The 24305-nt window shown below is 39.8% G+C and overlaps 1 protein-coding gene across 2 annotated transcripts in view; it reads right to left on the bottom strand.

The window, feature by feature from the left end:
* The window catches only part of FRY (FRY microtubule binding protein), a 224273-nt gene extending 204961 nt beyond the window's left edge, over positions 1 to 19312 (bottom strand). Inside the window, exon 1 of one of the 2 annotated variants that reach the window (XM_050978471.1) lies at positions 19286 to 19312. The gene's annotated coding sequence lies outside the window, so the exon portion shown is untranslated. Of the gene's footprint in view, positions 1 to 19108; positions 19193 to 19285 lie in introns of those variants that run through there. The other variant, XM_050978466.1, reaches the window with a different exon arrangement.
* Positions 19313 to 24305: the final 4993 nt, after the last annotated feature.

Genomic DNA, 24305 nt, shown 5'->3' with positions numbered 1-24305 from the left:
AAACCCATTTTTAAAACATTGTGCAGGCAAGTGTGCACACAAGTACAAAAAGCAAACAAGTTTGGAATAGTTTCTTCTACACAGACCATGGTTGGTCTGTATAAAACATTCAATACTTAAAACATCAGTGTGCTTGATTCAGTTCTGGGACAGGCAACAAAACTCTAGTCTGAAACCCCAATCTTTAAATACATTTGTCTTAGGAAAATAAGAATATTTAGGCATACTACAAACCAGCTGACAAAAAATGCTTATCACTTTTATTTGTACCAAGTACCTCAATGATCCTCTATCCATACCATATTTAGGAAATTCAAACCCTCTCCATTTCCTTTTAGTTTTTATGTCTTGATTCCTTTGTAATCATTAGTGCCAGTTTGTCTATTTTTTCACAGAAAAAAGCACAGGAAGCCTGTGCAGCTTCATAAGTTAATGACAGAAGTCAAGTGCCTCATCATGTGGTACAAATCCAAAGGTTTTGTTATGTGCTGCATGCTCCTCCTTACTTATTCTAGGCAGTAAATGATCTAAAATTGAACCTGATACTGACATTTGCCATAATTCTTAAGAGTATCTCTCAATTCTATCCTCTGACAATTGCCATCACTATTTCACAGTGATGCCATCACTATTTTCAGTAACTACTGGACTAGTTTTAGTATGTGGCCACAACCTGCTTATAACTTAGCCAGAGATTAACCCAACATATAACTTACACTAGCAAACATGCAGATGTTTCCTTTAATGAGTACTATAAAATGCCCTGCAAACTTGGGGCATCAAAAAAGTGAACAAAATAATAAAAATGAATCATGCAGTATTTATACAGGGATTAATCCATACTGGTCATTCTTTTTTCCCCTAAGTAATTGCATTCAGCTTGCAAGCAGAGAAAACAAAACCCTCAGCCTCAGGATTGCTCTACACAAGCCAACTTCAAGTTTTTATTTATTTCAAGGGGCTATATAATAAGGAAAAATAGCTCTTGCTACTGAGAGTTCAAAAAAGGAATTTATGAGAAGTAATGTTTGCTACAGGGCAGACAGACTGTGTTTAGAACTATTGTGTATGTTTGTTGATTTCCATCATACAATTATAAAACTAAATCACACATTCATTTAGCAAAACTGTTTATAAAGGCATGGTGCCTGCAGTTCTTTGCTCAAGCAGATCTAGAGGTTTATCCCACAAAAATGCTTTCCATTACTTTCTCAGATACCTTTGCAACAGCAGTCAAATTTTTATCTGTTTTGAAAAGTTTTGTTTTTAAACTTTATCAGGACTTAAAACTACTGTTCCTTAATTCAAGATGCTCTGGATATCTTACTTAATTACTTCTGAACTAAAGATTAAAAAATTATATGGCTAAACCCAGAAGGAGATAATGATATAGGCAGAAGGTTACAACTTATCTTCCTGAATTTTATGATAAACATTCTTATTTATTTGTCTCCTGTGTTAAAGAAATATAGTAATACATGCAGGCTGGCCAAATATATCCCACATTAACAGCTTTCCATTTTGGAACTTTTTGGCTTACGCCTGAATTTTCAATCTTAGCACAGCAGTAACTGTGTATTCGTGTGCTCCTCCACACATAAGTCATTGGTGCTTTACCTAGAAGTTCATGCAAAAATCTGTCACAGTCTGTGCTAATGTGTTTCTCTGAGCTTTTTTAAAGTAAAAAGCATGCATGAACATCAAAGCACAAGCTGCAAATGATCGTTTCTAATCTTAGACATGTATCAATTATTCACTAGCTTGTTCTGCTTGTGCTTTATCATATAGACTTCACCATGGCAACATTGTTCTTCCCTTCCCAGCCTTAATCAGTGAATCTGTAAACTAATATTAGACTGAGCTGCTGGATTACTCAATATTCAACTTATTACACCATAAACACAGATGTGTCTCTCTTATTACATCATGAACCCTACACAGCTTCCAAGATATCAATAAACTTTCATTTGTTCCAATATAGAGATGGTAGCTAAGAACCAGCCAATTCCTCTCTTACTGCTAAATATAAATATGTAGCTTTGAAATACCACTAGCAAAATTCAGAATGGATTTTAATGTCTGGATGCAATACCTCTTCTGTGGTCTTTTCACAAACTGGGAAATGGTTGACCTTCCCAAACCCATAAATTTTAAATTCACTCTTCAGTTTTCAAACTATTTCACTTGTTTTCAGCAAGTACCTTAATTTAAATATGTCATTTGTGATAGTCTTCTTGGTATGATACAATTTCAATGTTTTCTATATGTTTTCCAGCATTATTAAAGATATATATTCACATAAAAATGCATCTTTTTCTAGCTCATTTGGGCCGAACTATTTTGTCCCTTTCAGTGATTTTCTTCTAATTCCTCTCTTCCTTTTGTCTAATTAGCTTTTTCTTCACCCATTTCCTCTTTATTTCTCCAACACTCTTGATACTGTTAATTCTCAGCCTCTTTTAGCTGTTCCATCACACAATCATGCTTCCTTTCCCCTGCAGACTGTTAAAATTGTTTATGTAGCTCATTAATCCAGAAGAGACATCCTTAATGCTTTAGTGCTGCAAGGTTTCTCCCCCTCACCTTGGAAAGCAGAACAGCCAACATTTCTTGTTTCCCAACTCTTGCTTTTTCACAAAGGTGTTCAACTTGTGATACCTCTGCTGGGGTCTCTAGAGAGTACTGATTAAAGTTATGCTTTTGAGCATCTCATTATCCTCCTGGCAGCAATTTCTAAGGCTTTTATAATATATAAAAATCTTAATGTGTCTCTAATATGCAAAAATCAAACTACAGTAAAACAGCACAGAAACTGTGATATACACAGAGAGTTCATGTCCCTTCCCAGAAAGTCCTTAGTATTGTTCCCTTATTGTTCTTGGTTAAAATGATGAATTGTGTGATATTTCCCTTACACATTCCTTGTCTTCACCACAAGTTAAAAGGAAGTGGCTTCACGACCACCAGACTGTCTGGCAAAGGGGGCTGTTCACTGGCTGGCACTGGATAATGTCAAGACTGCTCCACTCTTCTTGTTTGGGAAGTGTGGGACTTCACTCTGAGTAACCTTTGAGTGTCAGCAGCCTCCCTCAGGTTTCAGCTGAGATGGAGTTAATTATCTTCTTACTAGCTGGTACAGTGTATTTTGAATTCAGTATGAGAATGATGTTGACAATGCTGTGATGTTTTGGTTGTTGCTACATAGTGCTCACCCTAAGTCAAGGACTTTTCAGTTTCCCATACTTCGCCAGTGAGCAGGTGCACAAAAAGCTGGGACAGAGCATGACTGGGACAGATGACTCAAACTGGCTACAGAGATATTCCATAGAACATCATGACAAGTGCATAAACTGGGGGAGTTGGTTGTGCGGGGAAGACTCAAAATACCACTGAAAAATGCATGTAGTTAGGATTTTTAAAGTACTTTTTCCTGTGCATCAGTGACAAGGTCACCACACCTCCATATTTTGAGCCAGCCAGTGATGCACACATTCCCAAGACAGCTAACCATAATGCTCCATATGTGAATATAAACCACTGCATTGCACATCTTTCAGAGAGCAGAAGCTGCTCCACCAGCAACAGAGGGCCCTAGGATTACACTTACAGTTCAGCTCAGCTTATACACACTGTAAACTTCTCCTGCTTCAGCTTCCTTACTCCTGCACAAACACTTAAGTCTCTAATTTCAGTGATCTTCTCAGAGCATGCCAAGGATCTGGAAGATCCTGACCACACACAAGGCAAAACTTGGGCTCTTGACTCAATCTCCTCATTCCTACACTGGATAGCAGGTGCACCAAAGGGCATTAGGAGCCATTTCTCACCATGCAATTTGCACTGTTTACAGCCATGGATTATAACCCCAGGAATGGAGCACAGAACTCTCAGATCACAACACAATTTAACTACAAGACTTTGAAGAGATGGTCCCACAGACAGCCAAGCTCACACAGCAAACAGGTCACACAAACCTAAGGCAGTAAGGCTTCAGAACTTGAACTTCAAATTGTTTAATCATTCTAACTTCGATCCCAAAGGAGAAATGTACAACCCTACCTACACAACTTATACTTCCTAGCTGAATTATAATGGTAAAGTTACAATTCATGCAAATAAGCTGGATTTTTAAATAAAATTCTAACTACAGGAACTGACAATACTGAAGAATTTTTACTAGAAGTACTGAAAGATATCAGTATCCTCAAATGAGACCTTATTGTTAAGCTTAGGATGAAACTTAAGAGTTTATTAAAAAAATATGGAAAATACTTCTTTAGAGATGAAAATGTTTATTTCAAGAAACAGCAAATAAACTAAACTGCTATTTGAAAATCTTGCCTTGAACAAACTTGCTTATTTTATCATTGTTATGTAAAAAATGCTATGTTTGTTATCCTTCACTCTGACCACCAACTAAGTCTCAATAATCACTTTGTTTAAATAGTAAAATTTATATGATGAATATTAAACAAGACTATGGTGAAAGTTTTCTCTTCCTATTTTAACACAGTTGTCCATCTAACCAACAGGAAAACCCACAGGACTTTCTGAATCATACATAGCCCAATGATGGAGACTTAGTATGGGGATTTTAAAATTTTAATTGTAGAGCAATATTCCACAGCTGATACTCAAAAGTGTGAGGTTATATAAGGCAAGCTGGAGTGGATTTATTTTCAATCTTAAAAAAAAAAAAATTAACAACACACCCACCACAATCTGCACTATACACACTAATTAAAACTTAATTGAGTTTTCAGATCTTTTAGACAATAAAAGGCCAGACAGTTAATGGATGCAGTACATTCTGGTTATGAGTGATAGTTTTAAGTGGAAATTAAATAAAAATAAAATAGTTCCAACTTAATTAAAAATAGCAACACTATCTATTCAAAGACAGATATGACTACTCTCCAAATTTTAAGATGATTTTTATTTGAAAGATTACGTGTCATGATAACTGGACCAAGCCCAAATTGCTATTAAAGCCTAATGCACTCAGTGATGTTGAGTGGGATTGATCCTTCCAGCAGCAGTGAGGATACAGACAAATTTAAAAGAGATACAGTACAGCAGTCCACATCTTAAAAGTTAATTAAATTATGCTCCTTGCCTCCTTAAGAGAATCAAGTGCCATAAAATTTCTGACCTTAGAACTTTTCCTCAAGACAGTTCAAAGGACACATGTCAGCAATTATTAGGATATTTTAACTCTGGGATACTATAACAGATTTATGTCTCTTATATGGCATTAAGGCCTTGATTTAGTCTCACACACACACAAGCATCCAGTTCTGCTTGAGATGCTGCAGGTGTCAGCTGGGGAGGACACAGAACTCACTGGGTGAAATTAGTCACCCTTTCATGGCCTTGTCCCTTTTGGGACAAACAAAACTAAGAGACAGACCCTGAAATCTGTTCCCCACCCCCCAAATACTGAAGAAATTTGATTATGGTTCAAGAAACAACAATGATGACTTCAAAGCATTTAAGCTGGTAAATAAACAGATAGAGAGAAAAAGAAAAGGAATTCTAACAGATCTCTCTTTTAGCTCATTTAGCTCTATCTTGTGTAAATTTAAGGAGATTCACTACAGAATTGCATTACACAATATCATAGTTGGTCACCAGAATGCCTATGATCAGCAACTTTAGCTTCTGAGTTTGTCATCCTTACATATAAAAGAATAAAAATAAGTACACAGAGATGTCAGAGGTATGAAATGGAGATCACAACCCATTAACATTAACTACAGAAAGTCCCCAAATCTACTTTTAACTTCCATGGATTTATGCACAGCTGGGGGAGATGAGGAATGACAAATGAACTGCAATGACTCTTGCCCTCTGACAGTTACGTAAGCTAAGCTGGTCAGTTTACTGAAAGTGGGCACACTGAAAGCATGAAGTCACTCAAGTTATGCTAGGACAGAAAGCATGGACTGAAATGGGTTGATCCACCAGTCATACCCACAGCATTCTTTTTTTTGGTTTGTGCATTATCTACATGCAACTTACTGCATGAGGAGAGTTCATGAAATACATCAAAGATAACAGGCTGTATATCAGATTGGGCAAAAAAATCAATTAGTTCCAATGATTGGTTATTAGCACAGTGTACACAGGCACAACACACAGATGGTTCCAATATGACCATAATGGTTTTTTACTTTGTGGACTTTCTTGCAGTGGCATCATTAAGTTATAGCTGATTTAGCAAAAATTTTAAGCCATCAGAATTTCTCCTTAGTAAAGAAGCTCCCGCGCTGCTGAGGAACACCTGGGCACACTCATTCTTCAACACGTTATTAAAAAAACCCCGATCAAACAAAAGAAACAAATTGCACTGTTGATCTACACACAAAATGCCATAATGATGACCCAAATATTATTGTATAGAGAGCAAATATAGTATGGCAAAAGCTTCCAGCAAGAACTCTTGACAGGTCAACACAGATTCAGTCCAGCTGCTTGTAAGAGTGGTTCGGCAGGCAAAAAGAAAGTTCTTCCTGCAGCTAGCACACTGCAGGAAGAGCATCCTTTGGTTCACTGCTCCTTTGTCCTCAGAGCAGCCCACCTGCGTTCAGTGACGTGCTTCTGCTTTGATCATGAGCAGGTCTAGAGACTGGAAACCCACCAGCAGCGCTGACAGCTTTGATGGTAATGCCAGTCACTTCCACCTACTGTTGTTGGTACTGGATCTTTGATGTTATGAGCAGCTCCCATTTCAACAATAATTGTAGAAATCACTAAAGAGTGACCAAACAGCATCATGAACTTTTTTTTTTAATCCTGACAAATGCAAGAATGATTGACTTAAAGTAAAGCTGGATCCCTCACAAATGCATCTATGAAGCATATATAAGAATACTTCAAAAGCACATATGCTGGACTTAATTAAATAAAGGAATACTTATTCTGCTAGTCTACATGGAGAGAGCTTCAAACACAAGATTTGTGTCTGCTACTGGAAGAAATACTTGAGTGTGCTGGGAGGAATGTGTTAAAAGGCCAAAGACTGGTGAGGAAGACTGTAAATCACTCAAATGACCTTGCAGCTGGAATAGCCCTTGATAAACCTGTGTGAACTGCAGGCCAGTGATTCTTTAGCATTGGACCAAAACTTAACAGTGCCTGCCTCTCCACCTGTGTGCCTCTGCCTGGGTATTGCTGGGGGATCCCCCAGTTAATGAGGTAATAGAAATAAATTTATTCTTTGTGTTCTAGCTGCAAATTTGTGATTGTTGCACTGCCTGCCAGTGTCAGCTCACACAGGTGGTATCTTGCCCAGAGACACAGCAGGAAGAAACTCAAGAGGTCATGGTGGTGATTCCTCAGAGACAGAGGTCTGAAATGAATCTGGTATTTGTTCCAGCTAGGCTGTAGCTCCAGCTCTAGTATCTGCTTTGTACTATAGAGTGATGTTTGGTGCCTGGAATTATGAAGATTCCCCAGCCCAAAACAGGCACAACTCTGCACTCCTCTCAATTCAGTCATTACTTCCCATGGCCATGTGACATAGGTTAGTGAGATGTTCTTTTACTAAATGAAGGCTTATAAGAAAACATTGAAACATGCTTCAAAAACAGAGATGTGGCTTTGTCACTCCTCTCTGTCAACAGAATCCTGCAGTGCAGAAGCTCAAAGAAAGAACACTTTTCCCACCCCTGCCCTCAAAAATTTAACTCTAAGCTTCCTTAATCACAGAGTTCCCACTGAAAGGAACACAGGAGCTATCAAAATAGCTCATCCAAGTGCTACATCTAATCCAGCATGCTGTCTGTTCATTAGCCTGCGGCAGATGGTTTGACAGAAGGTGCAAGAAATTCGTCAGCGGACAGTTCTGGATTGGGAAAGTGTCTCTTTAGTTGCTCCAACTAGTTTGCTTGTATTTTGGAGTGCAAAGATTTACAGAAGAAAGGACTTCAAGAATACTTAAATGCATATATTGCATTTAAGCATGTAATCTTTTGTCATAGAAATAACAGAATCTTCTCACTGCTCAGATATTTTTGTCAGTTAATTACATAAACTAATGGCACAGCATTTAAAAAGAAGTTCTTGCATACTTGACATGTTTTAAAATTTATTAGATAGACTTTAGCCTTTCATCAAAAAGGATAGAGGGAACACACAATTCCCTTTCCTCATCAAGGCTAGTATTCTGCATACAGTTCTAATGGGTAAAGTTTAAAAGTGCCAGTCTTCTCAATCTTGCTTTATATGGAAGTTTTTCCAAAGCCTGTTTATTATTGCTGACAATCTCCAGCTTCTACTCTCTTTCTTGACTGCAAATGGCTTCACATAAACAGAGATCTCCATGTCTTTGTTCATAACTGGTTGGGTCAGGAAAAAATAATTGCAGGGCCTGGCTTATCTATCAATCCATCAACACAGAGGGATATTTACTCAGATATCCCAATGATGTATATGTATTTTATTTTATTCCCTTTGTCAACAAAGTAGAACCTAATACATGTCAACACTGAATTTCACATAACAAACATTCACAAACTTATTCAGAATCTTCTGTAATTTCTGCTAAGCAAAGTAACCTGCCATCCTCAAGGATATCAATATTACCTTTTCACCCAGCACAGTATCACAGAACTCAATCAATAGGTAGGAGTTTAACTTTTGCCTTTTGCACTCTTTTTCAAACACAGTTTTTAGTAAGAGAACAAAATACTATTTTACAGTTTTAACCTACTCTAACTACTACTGTAATAATAACATAAACTGTATACAAAGAACTACCTGCCACAGCAATACTCAAATATGGCTTACATGACATATTAAGGATACAGCTATTCTTCCCCATCTCCCAAAGGGGAAAAGAAACAACAAATCATCTATGTGATTTATGCAAATCTATGAAAACAACACTAACCGGCTTGGCCATTTCCTCCTTTCTCTCACTTTTCAATAGTGCCAGCAATGAGGAGAAGAGTAATAACATTACAGAATGCTTCAGACAACATTTGAGCAGGGCTCCTTCTCAGGTGGATTCACTGGCCTGAGGACCATCAGACTTTGATCAGTCACAAATTGTTCTAGAGTCCCAGAGGCAGCACTGTGGATCCTCCCAAGGGATGGGGAACATGATCAGATTGTTTTAAGATTGGGGACTCATTTGTGAATAGTGGGACTGTAGATCCTGTTACTATATACCTCAAAGCTAGGCATTAGCATGTGAACTACTAGACCAGAATTATTACCAGAAGAAAGACTCCACAGCAATACTTCCAAGGCAGAAGAAAGAAAGTAGTGATGGGAAAAGGATAGCATGGAAATCACTCTAAAGACAATGAAAAATAGACAGCTACAGCAACATTCACTTTCCACACTGTTCCTCTCTACTGACAACTTTGACTGTATGAACTAAGGAAATTTTAGTCTTTTCCATTTTTTATAATAAATGTATTAAACATCCCACTCTCACTTTTTAAATAAGCTTATAAATTTAAATTGTAAATTCACTAAAAAAATTCAGTGGAAAGCTGGCAAAAGTTAATCATGTCATCATATTAAATACCTGTATTTACAAAGAACTTTGCACACTGTGCAATCTGTCAGAGATAAGAATATGTTCTTGACTGTTCCTTTTGGCCTCTTATTTGTGTAAATTGCATTAGCATTTACAGCTGAAAACCAGTGCAGAATTCAGATGAAAACATCTTCCCCATCCACCCTGAAACGGAGAAAGTAAGAAAAGAACCCCTCAGACCATAGGTTTTGGGCTTCAAAGTTGTATTTAATTAAAATACAAAAATAGGAACCTTATTAAGGTTCCTATTTTTTTTTCCAGTGTCAACTGGAAACAAATCAGTTTGAATTCTTGTTGTGCAATGCAAGTGGGCACAAGAAGAATTCAAACTGATTTGTTTCCAGTTGACACTATTAAAAAAAGCTCAGAACCAAATCTAACCCATAGCTATGCTCCTGTGGGAAATATGCCTTCCTCTGGACCTTATTTCCTGCTCAACAATCTTCAGCCACCACCTCGGGCAAAGAATATCCACATAGTTTCCTCCAAGGACTCATAAATAATTTAGAACAACTTGTTCCAAATAACATCACTAAGAATTTGGTACTTCTATAAACCTGTACGCAGCTTTAGCACCCTAAAAATCTTCTCCCAGAGAACAAAAGGCAGTACAAGAAGCCATCCTGAGCACCAAACCAACTCTTTATAGTGTTCACCACTCAGCTTGTCCTTGGATCTGCATTCATGCCCTGTACAACAAACTGCTCCAGGCTGAGCTCAGCTGAGCAGCGTGTCCAGGTCCAGACGCAGCGGTACAGACGCAGCTGCCGAGGTCTGACTTCTGCTGGGGGCAGACCCATTCCTCCCCATCTCCCAAACTCCAGCAGCACTGCACCTTCTGATTTGCTCCCTCCTTCCTCCTCCTCGTTACACCTCAGAAGCTGCTCCAGCTGGATCATGGCTTCCTTGTTGGTAGGTGACCTTCTCTCCCCCTTTCAGGAACATTCAGTCTGACCCAAGACAAGACTCAGGGCTAAGGATGCAGGCAGCTGTTCTCTCATTCTTTTATGATAGCACGGCAGCAGTGTTTTCCAGCAAGACACACTATGTGTACAAAGCATGGAAACAAATTGTGTATTTTTACCTTCCAAGATGACATTAGTAAGCATTTTAGGAACTGCAAGAGCAAAATAAAAGAGCATTTTATTTTGCTCTTGCACCTGCCTAATGAGACAACTGTAAATGACCATAGTTGTTTTACTTGCCATGCTTAGACTGGGGAAAAAATACCATTGCAGAATTATTAAGCCTATGTGGTGACAGAAAGGCCTCGTTGTGTAAGCCTTCAGTGTTGCTCCTAAACAGGGAATGCAGAATTCTCATGTGGTTCTGACACTGCTTATCCAGACTTACAAAGTATTTTACTTTATTGTTTTATGAGACAAACTTTGAGAAGTGAAGATTTAGGCCTAGGTGATTTACAGCTAGTCACAACTAACTAATTGTCACAGCTAAATCATGCAATGAAATCTAAGAAGCCATTCCAAAAGTCAGCTTGACATGAGTCTAAGAATATTGCAGATATTTTTGAAGAATGTATTTTAATTAGTATATTCAGAGGTATATGCTCTACTTTTACTGGGACACCAGTGATTTTCAAAAGGCTTTACTGGTCCTCTTTTTTTCACCATAAATGGTAATTTCTTCCCCTTGATTCTTTATTATGCTCTTCATTCATTCCATTTCCATCCAATCTCACCCTTCCAATGCCTTCCTATCAATCTATCAAGTTTCCTTAAATTAAAAATGACATTTATTTTTGCAATCTTTGCTTTTATTTTATCTCCCTCTTCAGGATTTTACTTCTCACCACCTGTTTCTACAGCAAGACAACTCCTCAGAATGCACAGCATGTCAATACCAACAGCACACTTCAGAGTCCTGCAAGGTTTAACTGTGATTGATCATTATTGACTGAAAACAGTTTTCTATTCTTCTTTCTGCAGTTAAAGAAGCAAGATATTGATTTTAATTTGTTATGGGATAACTTGCTATTAGCATGGTATGGATTAATTTCAAGATGATTTCTGTAATATGACTTCCAGAACAGGATTGCTAAATGACATTGCAACAGACCAGAACTGAAATAACACATAAAAAACCCCCAAAAAACTGATATAAACATTGTGTTGGAATATGTTACTCCACAAGTACTCCTAGCAGGAGCCTTGTATTTACAGTATATGTTAAATCTACTCTTTTTTACAGGTGACTCAATCCTACATGTGACTCTGCACTCCTTGTAAAACTCTTACAGACATTCAGGATATTAAATTGAAGGGTATCAGGTAAAGGATATTAAGTAAAATAAACATTCATCAAAATGTCTTGCTTGAATGAATTGTAGCTATTACTGCTTACATAATACCCATGAAATCTTAGAATTTACAATGGGAAAAAATGTGGGTCTGACAGTTATTAAAAAGAAGTCAGTATTTTTAGAAGTGTCCTATTGACACTAAGCATTATAAGAAATATTATCTGTTTTCAGCACCTGTTTTACACTTTTCCTACAAAAATAGTTTTCTTTTTGGGGACATATCTCTTTAAGGAGAGCATCAGAATCCCAAGTGCTGCAGAATAATTAAAATACAGATTTCAGGTCTGCTTTGCTAAAGCTAAGAAGCTTATGTGATCACGAGGTCAGGGAACATCTCTCTCTTCCCCTCGCAATAGTTTTGAACCACTTGACAAATATTACTGATTTTTGACAGGATGGCAACCTCTAAGGTGGTTAAATTGCTAGGTTAAATTGCTTTACAGAAACAGATGGCCAAGTGAAGAACCAGCTTCTGACAAACAGCTCCAATAGATTTCCTGAATGAGATGAAGGCTGGAGTATGGATTCACATCATATTACACATTAGCAGATTCCACATGGACAGAAACCTTACCATGCCTTCAACATAATAAAAACACTGATCATAACCATCAGAGGAACCATAAAATACTAATTCATAAGAAAATGAGCTTTACTAACTCCAGACTTCACAGGAGGGCATACTTGCTCTTAATGGTGATCGTGTTTAATCGGGAGACAGAAGAAATAGGCAAATATAAAATAAAAGATGAATTATGTTATTTTCATTTTCAATCTGCTAATAATGGTTGTCTAATGAAACTAGTAATAGCCAAAACTATCCCTCTCTCAGAACATCTATTGCTACAAATATCCCTAACTAGCAATTCATATAACTTTTTAATGTATTAAGATGAAGATTTTTCAGATACTGAAAATGTTCACTCAGTAATAACCAAGTTGACAGTACATGTAAGATCCATTTAATAATTTCTGAACAAATGCTAAGCAAACAGCTTTCCTTCTAACTCATTTCAAATCTCATCATGCTGTGGGGAAAAAGAAAAAAAAAAAAAGTGAGACTGATGAATTCTGTGAAGTCTGTTAAAATTGCCTTTATTACTGGCTTAGGAATAGCCTAGGCAGCCATAGTACAATTAAACAATTATGTTACTTGTTGTCTGTCATTTCACCCTCAATGCCAACACTAACTGCAGCATCATTTGGGGTATTTCATCACACACACAGAGGTTAATGTCATGCTCTTGCCCAGCAACACTAAACTTGTCAGTCTTGACAAGTAAGTCTGTTTCTACCATAGGAGAAATTTAGCTTGCCCTCTGAAAGCACCAGTTTGCATTTTCCTTATGCCAAGTACACAAGTATGCAGTACTTCTTCTGAAGAACAATATCATCTACTCAAAATATTTGTGCTTTTGCATGGAATCAGATTTTTACTAAAGACATCTGAAACAAATTATTAAGGATGTAGCAGCTGATTTCACCAAGTTAAGAAAACCAAACCCAAATGTCACTGCATTGTTTTTAAACAGCTTGTCAGGTACACATAAAATGACCACAGTGAATTATCCTGCAGTGAATTATTAGAGGTTTTCTGTTTCCAAATAAAACCTTCCACAAGGTGAGACAAAGACTCTTTTTTGGGGATCTGTTGTCCAAAGAACCTATCTTTGAAAACTAATTTCTGTCTAAACAAGAATACACCTATTATTTAACTAGGAAGACAGCAATATCCTGTAGCACTTCTGAATGTCTTCCACTCCCTTACAAGTGGAGAGGCCTGAGAAGTTCCAATCTTACTCCAGCAAGGTGCTCCAGTTTGGAATCCTGTGTCAAATTTGTATGATCTGTCATGGCCTGGTATGAAGGCTGCAATTGCTGCTCCAAGACAAACCACATATTATGATGCAAAAGAATAAAATAAATCCACATCCTAACAATCACTCATTTATGATGACGACTGACACTTGTATTTAAACTCCTTTCAAAGCACTTTAATTAAGTGAAGCATGAAGCATGGGCTAACATTTAATAGACCTTAGTAATACTATTTGTAATATCACGTCTTGTTCCAGCTCATTTAAAAATATGTTAAGAGGTTTAAAAGCATCTTTTTTTCTGAAGTACAAATTTCCAAGAAGTAAGTCTTAAGCATGACAGTAAACACCTACTACATTTTTAACCCTCCTTTTAGATATTTGCATAAAGTATTTAAGATCACTTCTTGGTCGACATGGATAATACAACAAAAAGTCAATGAAAGCTATGATTTTTATCAGTTCTATTTTGAGAAATGAACTTCAATTACTAGGGACAGAAATCCAGGCTTTAAATTTAGTTCTCACCTCCTGTGCCTGTAGTCACCAGAAACTCTCCCACCGTTTCCCCAGCCTGACACTGCCATCTATAGCAGTCTCGTGCTTGCAGCAGTGATGCCAGCTCTGATGAGAACAGAATGGGTGGTTGTGTTGCAAACACAAAGCACTTTGTGAAAAATGGGTTTGGATCATACATGAGTACAAATATTAGTGACCAATAACTTAAAGTGGAGGAGTTTTCATGGGATTAACAGCACAGCCTACTGAGTTCTAGTCTAGGAAAGGTAACTCTTAAGCAGGAGCAACAGCACTCCTATTCAGGACCAGTTGGGTGTATCTATGCAAATAATGGATTTCTTTATGGAAAAGAGAAATGTTAAGCCACCCATCACACACAGAAGCTGAAGGAACACTGATTTGGAACAGCATTTTCTGCAATTTCAATCAAAGTTCAAACATGTAAGTCCTCAAACATAGTATGGAGCCTGTCAGGAGCTTGTGGTATGAACTGCAGAATTTCACCATTTCAAAACCCTCCATGGAGCTTCATAAGAAATCCATCAAGTTAAAAAAAGTCATAAAAAATTCCTAATTAGTAACAACATGAAATTTATACTTAGACTCACAGGTATTCACTGAGTAATACTGACTGGTGCCATTCCCCTACTCCATGGCATGTTCATAAATATATACTCATACAGCACATAACCTATTCTTACCAGAAACCATAAACACCAAGAATCAGAAGCAACTGCTTCAGTACTCAGAAACAATTGCTTTGAATAAATGAGAGACGATAAGCATCCCTCATTCAAGATGATATGATACTGCAATTAAGGAATATTCAGGAAGAACAGACTGTACTATAACAATGCTTTTTTATCCCGAGTTCTAAGTCAAGCCCAAAGCTCAGGAGACTCAAGTTAGTATGTATCAGTGTAATTTCAGGCTTTTTTGTAGATGCTGTTTATATTTTAAATACCTGGAAACTCACTAGGACAGCTGTTGGAACACAAACTTCCCATGTTTTCCAAGTCCAAAATAAAAGACCTAATTAGCAAGTACAGGCATGGTCTCTACATCAGTTCCACAAGAGAAGTTGAAAGATACACGCCGCAGACCTTCCTACAAACTGGTGATAATGGGATTCTCTGAGAAACAGCTTCTGTTCCAGACCTTGCTCTAACACAAACAGAAAAGCAATCCACAACTGGGCAGGCTTCACATCCAGATGAGTGTTGTCACCACTACAGTTCAAACCATAAACTTTGTGGGCAGAAGAACCTCTTTTTCCCAAATGCCACATTATCCCAAATCATTCAATCTGGTGGAAAACATTAAATTAATTTGGCCTGAGTTTACAAACAGTCTGGCAAAAGCAAGCAAATAGAACACCAGCATAAAATATTTGCCCCCTGAATTAGCCACAAATCTAGACTGGTTACTTATATCAGCAACAAGTATGTCCAAAATTATCATAATTATGCATAATAACATCTGAAGAGGCTATTAAACACTATTCAGAATTTAAGCCAATTTCAAACTACAAAGCATCATATTCACCTTGAGCAGGGGATGCAAATTACCTCCCATTTGTTCTCACAATTCCCTCTGAAGCATGTTTTATTAGTCATTGTCACAGACCCCAGGTTTAATTTAGCACAGCCGTTCCAACATACAGTCCTGCAGGCCATAAAACTGAAAGTGCACGAGCTGCATTATGAAATTCTGTCCTATAACAATAAAGTTGAAGCCACTGACAGCCTTTCTGTACACACTAGAATAAGCAAACCATTTGTGAGTCTAGCAAGAGCATTCCCAGTTTTATGTTGTTGACCAAATTCAAACTGAAATTTATTATATGAATCACTGCTATCCTGATGATCACCTCTTCCAAGACTTCAAACTTAATGGTCCAAGATAAGCTGTTTTTCCAACTATGCAAATCACCCTCAAATATTGTCAAATAAAATACAGCCTTTATACCCCTGAAAAGGTTTGATTTTGTGGAAATGTAATATGTCATTTATTAATTTCTTTTACCATAATTACATGCCAGGAGGAGATTAATACAGACTGGGAAAAGCATAAACAGACCATGCAGTCCACATTTGAAATAGAAAATAGCATTTTAAAGGCCTAAAATAAATTTTAAATGGTAAAATTTAAAATCTTGAATACATAGTCTAGAGTTTAGTAAGCTTGCAGAAGAGATTTATAAATGTCAAGAGCATCTAAATCTCACACCGTCATTCCATGACTAAATAAAATAATATAAAACAACACCACAAAAAAACCTGACCCACAGATTTGATTTCTTCCTGAGTGGAAGCTCACTACAATAATTCAAGTCAATGAATGGACCTGTCAGGTGTTCCCATCATTATAAAAAGGCAGCTGCTATCTGGAAACATAAGTTAAATTATTTATCAAATGATTCTAAATATCATCAAATTCAGTGCAGCCAGTCATTCAAACAGCTTTTAATAAATTATTTGATACGGCTCTAATGGAAAGCATGAGTTACTCAGAAGCATTTGCTATTAACAGCACCATACTAATGTTTTGAAATTCTACCCAGATACATCCAGAAGTGACATGATATAAATCACATTACAAATATATTCCCCTGCTTTTGAGGTATTATCAGCAATATCCAAGAATTTACGCAAGTTAAGAAACAAGTAATTTTGACAGCCTTATGTGCCATGGTGGAGAACATGCAGATTTTGATTCTGCACAGCACAGAAGCTTTTTTTAATTTTCCTGCTGGACCAAAAAAAAAAAAAAAAAAAAGTGCCCACATAATTTACCACATCAACAGCATCATAAATATCAACCAACTCCAGAGCATAAAACAACGCCTATATAGTACAAAGGCAACTTGTCAGTAATAACAGGTTGTACTGTATTGTTCGTGGCACATCCCTTCCCAAGGAAAATCTATTTCAAGACTCAAGCCAGAAAGCTTTCCTTCTATTAAAATGAGTTGACTCTCTGTCATTCTAAGAGATTAAATATGACACTGTTGATGGTAAAAGTAGTCTAGCAAAAGTTGGGAGCATGCAATCTCAGTTTCAGTTTATGGAACACAAGGCCAGGGGACAGAGATGGGTACATAATTTGAGACATTTATTTAAGAAAAGCACCAACAAATAGTCTTCACCACGAGTTTATGCATTTCAAATTAGTATGTTAATCTGCTATTAACCACTTTCAAATAAATAAGAAGTGTTTAGCAAATGTTTGGGATTAATAATTTTCCAATGTATAAGAATAAAATCTAGCTAGTATACTTAAAATGTTGTCACTAAACAATCAGTTCTTTGGTTCAAAACACTAGCATGGCTTCTTCTAGTGTCTAAAACTACAGATGTACACGAGATGTACATGGGTGGATGTAGGGTGCACAGTGGCAGAATAAGAAGAAAAACAAATTGCAACACAGGAAATTGCCAATAGATTAAGAAAAAGAAAATCACCACAAAAATGGTCAAACACTGACACCACCATAATCGCAGAGACTGCATAACCTCCATTCCAGGAAATACTCAAAACTCACATGGACAAAGTCTGAGAAACCTTACCCAACTGGACTTGCTTTGAGTGTGGAGACGGAACTAGGTGACGTCCAGAGCTCCTTTGTAATTTAAAATACTCCACAAATCAGTGGGTTTTTTTTCCTAAAGTTCCTTTCCCTATGGAGGTGTACTTTTCCATTTTCATATATGCTTCATTTTACACAAGTCTCCCAATTATTTGCAGTGGCTTCAAAATAAAAATCAGAAACATTTTGCAAGCAATCATGATGAGGTCATTGACAGAAATGATGTAATATTACACATGTGATGCAATAAGACCCATTTATTTGGGTGATGGTAGTTCCGTCACCAGAGTCCGCTGAGATACAGTAGCTAAAACAAAAGCAGACGATTCATTTACAAAGTAATAAACAGCTCTGATCCGTGCAGGCTGTTATCACTCCATCAGCCTGCGTCACCCACAAGCTGCAGGCGTTTGGAGAAGAGTGACGGGACAGAAAACGAAGGAAACGACAGATCACAAAAAGCTCGAGTGACCCTACAGGAAGTATTGCATGAATCAGGTGTGCACGTACATCAGACCTCGCGTCTCACACCGAAGACACACTGCAGAGGACAACGCCATGAGTACCTTTGTTCACATGCTTCAGGGGTCACCTTAATGAAGACGTAGTAAAAGCATCCTGAGTGCACCTGTGGATATTAACCGGCCCACAGTTGCCTGTACCACTGAAACATTTTTTTTTCTCTCTAAAGAAGAAAAGGCTTAAGAAAAAAAAAACAATCCCACCACGAGGCCTCCAGAACCAGTTTATTTCCCACTCCTTAAATAAGAACCACGCTATTTTTAAGACGCATTGTGATGGGAAGCACATCTAAAAATAAGTTTGCTGGCGCTCAGCCGGCCAGTGTCGCTCCCCACGCCCGTCCCTGGCAGGGCAGCCTGCCCGGCCCGCGGTCCCCGGGGCCGCCTCGGGCGGGGAGGGGGTCGGAGCTGCAGGTGGGGAGGCGGCTTTGTCTGCGATCGGGCGCTAAGCGACGGCGGCATCAAGGCGGGCATCCGCCGGCTGGCAACCGGGCTCCGAGGAGCAGGAGGAGAGGCGCGGGCGGCGGCGGGGAAGGAAGAGCCCCCACCTCACCGGCATCGCCGAAACTTTCCTCCGGGCCGCCGCGAGGGAAGAGCCCTCGCCGCCGCCGCTAGCCCCCGGAGCGGAGCCGGGGACCGCCCGGTGTCCCCGCCTCTCTCCCCGTCCGCCGGGCGCGGCCGAGCGCCGCCTCCCCGCTCCGGCCGCCCGCCATCCGCCGGGACGCGCCCGCCGCGCCGCGCTCCGCCGCCCGCTGCCCGCTGCCCTCCCCGCGCCGCCGCCCGCTCACTCACCCGCGCCCGGCCAGCGCAGCCACCAGCGCCTCCTGCCCTCGCTCCCTCCCTCCTGTCAAGTTGAGCCCGGCCTCCCTCCGCCCGAGCTCCCCCCGCCCGGCCCCTCCTTCGCCACCGGGAGCCGCCGCCACCGCCTGGGCCCTCCCCCAGCGGAGCCGGGCACCGCCCCGCCCTCACCTGGTCCTGCCGCCGCCGCTGCCGCCGCTGCCGCCGCCGCCGCCGCCGCGGGGGAGCGGGGAGCGGGGGAAGATGGGGACAGCGGAGGCGGCTCCGGGCAGTCCCTGCCAGCGGCGAGATCGCGCCGCCCCGCCCGGAGCTCCCTGGGCTCCTCCCCGCCGGGACGCCCCGAGAGGCGAGGGGGGCGGTGGGCCGTGCCGTGCCGTGCCGGGAGCGGGAGCGGGAGGGCATGGCAGACGCGGCCGCCTTCTGCCCCTCTGCGAGGCACGGAGCGACCTGGGCGTCGCGGCAGGAAAGCTAGGCAGCTTTCATGGGAAAGCCGGCCGGGATCACGCCGCAGTCTCGGGAGGAGGTGGCAGGAGCCCGGCGGTGGGGCTGTGGAGCCCGGCTGGCAGCGCCGGGAGCGGCTGCAGGCCGGGCTCGCTCCCTCTGTGTCACACGATCCCAGCGCCGCTCTCCGCAGCAAGTGTACTGGGTCGGATAACCCCGCTAGTGAGGAGAGATGCTCGGTGTGCGAAACAGAAGAGGGTGTAAAATGGGGACTTCCAGGGGAACAGCAGTGCTGGTAGTACCTGACAGCAAAGAGGTCTTAATCTGAAGTCCTGGATGGGGTGCGGGTCTGAAATAAGGCGGGTTGAGTGAAGTCTAAAAAACCACAGAAGCTGCAGTGAATGCTGTGCACTCTGATCGGGAGGAGCAGGAGCGCGGTGCCGCTGCTGAGAGGCATCCCGAGGAGAACAGCGCTCCATTATCAGCTCGCCGAGGGGCTGGGGGAGGATGGGGTTTTAAGTCTGTGGTCTCGGCTAACTTAAAAGATAACTATGTGTGAAAAGAGTCTGCCAGGAAAGACTTAAACCCGTTCATGTTGCTTTAGATAATTTGTATTAATAACGAGGAATAGAGGTAGGAACACAGACAGGTGTGAGAAGGTTTTTATAAAGGCGAATGTGTTTGCGTGGGAAATAAAAAGTTTTTCAGCTGTTAATACTAAGATATATATAAAGTTCTACTCAGCTTTAGGCAGATGGGCTTGTAAAAGCAATTTGGTGTCTTTTTCCTACAAGGAACACACTGTTGCTTAAGCAGTATAGCTGATGAGGCCTGGTTGCCTAGGGAGGGATGTTCATTCTCCCCGTTTATTTCCACTGAGTCCTCTGGATCTCTCCCTCTTGGCAAAGTCACCTGTAGTTTTTTTCCTCCTGCCTGTATGCCCAGCTGACATCCGTGTGCAGAGCCACCAGTCAAGAGATGTGTCATTACTCTCCAAATTGATATGACACTCAAGTAAAACTGTGAAATTAGTGGTGACATTAGTCAAAGAGACTAATTGGGGTATCTCTTCCATTCCTTGAATTCTCATGAAATTTCAGAAAATGTAGTGTCTTGGAGATTTGTATCCAAATCTCCACTTTACTTGTCAAACTGGCAAAGGCTTCACAATCTGTGAGAGGCATGCAGTGACAGACAAAAGGACACAATAATGAAATAGTCATCTAAGCCTCACATTACTTAGGTTGATTCCAGGTGAAAACTGGACCACATATGACTCCTGTTAGTTTGTTGTCTATAGTAAAGCATATTTATATTACAGTTAGACACCTCTGTGGGAGCTAAATTACTGTGAATCTCAGTGATTACAAATGGTAATTTTTTATGCAACAAAGATGTATCTAGCAGGGTGTCGCAGGCTGGTGAAAGATTAGGTGTTGTCTCTATATCATCCATACACCATCTGTGCTGTGCATTACTGGCAGCACAGAGCCATTAGGGGAGAGGGGGGTAATAGACCTCTGCCTGCCTTTAAGTGCTCTCAGCATTCTGCAGAGCAGCCTCTTAAATGTTCTGGGTTGATGTCAGAGCGTTCAGAGTGAGGAGGCAACAAACAGTGTTTTCTACACCCCACTGCTTCAGCCTTCCCTGAAATCTCATCTTTGGTGTTCTGTAGGAAAACTGCATATAAATACTTATACCTGAGGATCAGTACTAACCCCCTTACTGTGGGTTCACGTTTTCCATTTCCTTTTCCCAATTAACCAGCTTTACCCTGTTCCTCGTATTCCTTTACTCTGCACATGATGTCACTTGTTTGTCTTCGTCTGGAGGCATCTCATCTACCCAGACCTGTGCCTGGAGGATTATAATATAAGAAAAATCAGAATCTTCATTTTGGATTTTTGACTTTCCTAACAATTCATTAGAAAAGGAAGGGCACTCTGACGAGATACAGCAAAACCACTGTAATTACCTTGAGCACCCATAATGTCTTTTCAGGCTGTGCCATTTTATAGATTGAGACTAAGGTCTCAGAAAACATCTTGGAACTTCGTAGGGGTGTAAAGTTTCATGAGAAGCCCAATTAAATCTCTACACACAATTTTCAAAAGCCACTAGGAAACAAGAATTTAAAGGTTATATAGTAACCTAATTTAAAGGTTACACAATATTCATCTCCTAGAGGGCAATAAATTAAATCTTGGCTGATTCCCTAGAGTACACTAACAATACAACTGAGCCACTATGGGATTGATGTTGATTGTGAATGCTGGGACAAATTTCTAACATTCAAGGGGAAAAGAGGATCAGAGTGATAATTGTGATTTAGAATGACTGGATGAGCCCCTTTGTCTTCTGGTCAGCTAGATTTTGTAATTACATTTAATTAGGATATCTCTTAAAGCCGTGGGTTAGAGAAAATCTGATTTTCTCATGTTTGTAGAAAACAGTTTGAGAACCAGTGACATCCTGTAGAAGACAATTCTATCCCATCTGTCCTTTTGGGTGTAGAAGGAGGGAGCTATGACAGCATAATGCTGTATTTTTCTGTAACCCTTTGAAATACTTGACTTTATTAAAAAGCAGAACCCATGGTATCCTACATCTCTGTGTCCAATATTTGACAAATACTAGAAGCAGACAAAAATAGGAAATAGTCAAGTTGTGATGTGTTTGACAGTGAATGGAAAGGGCCAGCATTAATTTTGTGTCACTCGATTACCCCCGACCCCCATGAAAAACAGGAAGGAAGATGATGGTGAAGGTATTATGAGGGGTGTACTGGGAAAAAGTATTGGGTTGTTGTCAGTGGGAACCAGGGTATGAAGTAGAAAACTGAAGGACATTATAGAGGAGACAGGCTGATGTGGAGGAAATATTGAGCTAGAATTTGTGCAAGAAAAGTCACTGTGTGGAATAGGAAGGAAATGGAATGTATCTGAACTGTTTTGGCCTTATTTCCTATGGTTGGTCTAATAACAGTGGCAGCTCTTCATAATAACAGTACTTAAGTCCCTTGCAAGCAAATTAGAATACCTCTGTTCCTACAAGGATGATGAAAGCTGAATTTCCAGCCTGAAGTGATTACTCACAAGGTTTGCATTCATGCTGGCTTCAGGGCTGAGACCTGATCTGTCATTTAATGAACTGGCCTGCACACTGGTAAAGATCATGTAATTTGTGTGGAAGCTCTCTAAAGCTCAGTATATTTTAGAGTAGGAAGCTGGATTTTTAAAAATTGGACCTGTGCATCATTTGGCCTTAAAGATGCCTATTTTGATGTCTTAACAAATATTTGGAAGCTATACATAATAGAAATTTTATAGCACAACTTTTAATGAGAAGGAATTCTCTCTCACTGACAGAGAATGATGCGAAAGAACAGTTTGGATTAATTTGGTTTCTTCATTTCTCAGTTTCCAAGGAAACAAGGAAACATGCTTGAAATGAATGTCTGGAAAAATCATTTGAGTAGAAAATGGAAATTTATTGTTTGATTATATTAATAACAAATAGTTTTCCTAGTTTGGGCATTTTGACACACTCGAGAGCAGAATATTGTCACACTGTATTTTGGAAGAGAAGACAAGTCTCAGAGCAGCTAACACAGCTTTATTTACCCTACTTTTCCACTTCTCATTTCTTCAATTAATGGCCTATCAACAATGAAGGACAAGGGAAACTTTCAGAAAATTTCAAATTAACATATTCAAATGATTTGGTATGATGGTGAGACAGGGCATTATGCACCTTTCTGCTTGACTCTCGCCTGCCCTTTCAAAATGAACCGAGAATGAGTGTTCTTCAGCTGCTGCATTACCTTTACTTACACTCTGGTAACCCTCCAAGATCAACTATTTGCTCAGTTGTGACAAGTTCTGTTAAACATGTGATTTTTCAAATTCCTTTTCCTAAGATACCACATGCCACATTAGCAGAGATAAAAAATAGGAAGTTCTTAGTGCTGAGAGCTGACACTTCCTTTTTCTCCTGATATTGAAAATTATTTTTAAGTAAATTGTGAATATTCACAACTACATCATTTTGTACTAATCAGAGCTCATCCATTTATTTTAATTTTGATCCAAGAAAATCCTGTTTCCATTCACTGAAGGCAAGGATCATGGGAATGCATAGAAATTATTAAATAGTCTTAAATAGTCTCGTTGTTTCCAGTATCTGGAATGGATCTTACCTTTTAAAAGTTTGCATCTCTTAGCAGAGTCTTTTGTCCAAGAGCATCTTATTCCAGCAGTGAGATTTCAGGCAGGACTCTGGCAGCTTCTGACTTGTGAGATGTGTGAACTGACCTCTGCCACTTTCTGTTGGATGGGCTGAGGTGGGTGGACTGAATGGGAGGTGATGGTGGAACTACTTTGGCATCTGTCAGAAGTGATGAGGGGAGTAAGTTAGATGACTGCAAAACACCAGTTCAAAACATGCCAGATGCGGATTCATCCTTGGGGAATAATGGAGGAAATGCTTCTTGAAAACAGCTTTCATCTCTTCATGGAGTGGGGCACCATCTTGATGTACTCATGTTCACCATCCCTCAGATGCTTCCGCACTGTTCAGATGTCTTCCTCAAACTGTTTGCTGTGCACATGATCTAATTGTACTGATTTTTTTTCTGGCAGGAGAACCAAAAGGTAGAAATTGGTTGCCAAAATCTGAATAAATAAGACTGTAATTGCTTGTCCCCTCTAAAGGACTCAAGCATTCTGTGCAGTTTTCAGTGGCTGCTTGC

Source organism: Serinus canaria, chromosome 1 (assembly GCF_022539315.1).
Source record: "Serinus canaria isolate serCan28SL12 chromosome 1, serCan2020, whole genome shotgun sequence".
Lineage (NCBI taxonomy): Eukaryota > Metazoa > Chordata > Aves > Passeriformes > Fringillidae > Serinus > Serinus canaria.
This window is presented reverse-complemented; position numbering and strand designations above follow the sequence as displayed.